The following is a 2,500-nucleotide window of genomic DNA, read 5'->3' on the forward strand; positions in this document are numbered from 1 at the left end:
AGGCTTCCCCAAATATTTGACCAACAGGCTTCCCCAAATATTTGACCAACAGGCTTCCCCATATATTTGACCAACAGGCTTCCCCAAATATTTGACCAACAGGCTTCCCCAAATATTTGACCAACAGGCTTCCCCAAATATTTGACCAACAGGCTTCCCCAAATATTTGACCTGTGTTTTACATTTACATTTACATTTAAGTCATTTAGCAGACGCTCTTATCCAGAGCGACTTACAAATTGGTGCGTTCACCTTAAGACATCCAGTGGAACAGCCACTTTACAATAGTGCATCTAAATCTTTTAAGGGGGGGGGTGAGAAGGATTACTTTATCCTATCCTAGGTATTCCTGAAAGAGGTGGGGTTTCAGGTGTCTCCGGAAGGTGGTGATTGACTCCGCTGTCCTGGCGTTGTGAGGGAGTTTGTTCCACCATTGGGGGCCAGAGCAGCGAACAGTTTTGACTGGGCTGCGGGAACTGTACTTCCTCAGTGGTAGGGAGGCGAGCAGGCCAGAGGTGGATGAACGCAGTGCCCTTGTTTGGGTGTAGGGCCTGATCAGAGCCTGGAGGTACTGAGGTGCCGTTCCCCTCACAGCTCCGTAGGCAAGCACCATGGTCTTGTAGCGGATGCGAGCTTCAACTGGAAGCCAGTGGAGAGAGCGGAGGAGCGGGGTGACGTGAGAGAACTTGGGAAGGTTGAACACCAGACGGGCTGCGGCGTTCTGGATGAGTTGTAGGGGTTTAATGGCACAGGCAGGGAGCCCAGCCAACAGCGAGTTGCAGTAATCCAGACGGGAGATGACAAGTGCCTGGATTAGGACCTGCGCTGCTTCCTGTGTGAGGCAGGGTCGTACTCTGCGGATGTTGTAGAGCATGAACCTACAAGAACGGGCCACCGCCTTGATGTTAGTTGAGAACGACAGGGTGTTGTCCAGGATCACGCCAAGGTTCTTAGCGCTCTGGGAGGAGGACACAATGGAGTTGTCAATGAAGTTTTCATACTTCTCCGTCAATTCTCAAGTGTCTGAATCTCGGCAGAGAAATCATCCGATCGAGGGAAACAGCGCCCCTCTGTCTCAGTGTGTGTAGCCCATGTATCTGATGGATCGAGGGAAACAGCGCCCCCTCTGTCTCAGTGTGTGTAGCCCATGTATCTGATGGATCGAGGGAAACAGCGCCCCTCTGTCTCAGTGTGTGTAGCCCATGTATCTGATGCTGTCTGAACAGGGAAACAGCGCCCCCTCTGTCTCAGTGTGTGTAGCCCATGTATCTGATGCTGTCTGAACAGGGAAACAGCGCCCCCTCTGTCTCAGTGTGTGTAGCCCATGTATCTGATGCTGTCTGAACAGGGAAACAGCGCCCCCACTGTCTCAGTGTGTGTAGCCCATGTATCTGATGGATCGAGGGAAACAGCGCCCCCTCTGTCTCAGTGTGTGTAGCCCATGTATCTGATGCTGTCTGAACAGGGAAACAGCGCCCCCTCTGTCTCAGTGTGTGTAGCCCATGTATCTGATGCTGTCTGAACAGGGAAACAGCGCCCCCTCTGTCTCAGTGTGTGTAGCCCATGTATCTGATGCTGTCTGAACAGGGAAACAGCGCCCCCTCTGTCTCAGTGTGTGTAGCCCATGTATCTGATGCTGTCTGAACAGGGAAACAGCGCCCCCTCTGTCTCAGTGTGTGTAGCCCATGTATCTGATGCTGTCTGAACAGGGAAACAGCGCCCCCTCTGTCTCAGTGTGTGTAGCCCATGTATCTGATGCTGTCTGAACAGGGAAACAGCGCCCCCTCTGTCTCAGTGTGTGTAGCCCATGTATCTGATGCTGTCTGGAACTAAACATTACAACATGTTGCCACTGTAGCATTTCATTGATTGATGCCATCAACCGTTTCGCCTCCCTTGATAAAAAATAAATAAAAATAATTTGCCAATCAGCATTTTATTTATTATTTATTTATCTGGTATTTTACCAGGTAAGTTGACTGAGAACACGTTCTCATTTGCAGCAACAACCTGGGGAATAGTTACAGGGGAGAGGAGGGGGATGAATGAGCCAATTGTAAACTGGGGGTTATTAGGTGACCGTGATGGCTTGAGGGCCAGATTGGGAATTTAGCCAGGACACCGGGGTTAACACCCCTACTCTTACGATAAGTGCCATGGGATCTTTAATGACCTCAGTGTTGAGATGATCTAAACAATGTATTGTCCTGGCGCAGCAAAACTCCCCCCACGGGAGGACAGTTTGGATTTAGCTTCACACCAATCAAATCACATCCTATGCAAGATGTCATCATTGTCAGAAAAACGTGTCTGTTTCTGGTCTGTTTGTGTTGATGTCCTGCACTGGCCAGCTGCTAAATCAGCCCTTTCCTAACCCATAGATGGAGATGGGGATTTGGACTTCTGGTTTTGACTTAATTCTCTGTACAGGCCAATGATTATGATTGCGATTCTGATCAAACCATAAATGCATATATCCGGACCCCAGGAAGAGTAGCTG

The 2,500-nt window shown here is 49.8% G+C and overlaps 1 protein-coding gene across 1 annotated transcript in view; it reads left to right on the plus strand.

Annotated features, from left to right (window-relative positions):
• The window catches only part of LOC135568578 (ninjurin-2-like), a 21,355-nt gene that overhangs the window by 15,043 nt on the left and 3,812 nt on the right, over nucleotides 1–2,500 (plus strand). The window lies entirely within an intron of this gene.

The sequence above is a fragment of the Oncorhynchus nerka genome, unplaced genomic scaffold, assembly GCF_034236695.1.
Source record: "Oncorhynchus nerka isolate Pitt River unplaced genomic scaffold, Oner_Uvic_2.0 unplaced_scaffold_1473, whole genome shotgun sequence".
Lineage (NCBI taxonomy): Eukaryota > Metazoa > Chordata > Actinopteri > Salmoniformes > Salmonidae > Oncorhynchus > Oncorhynchus nerka.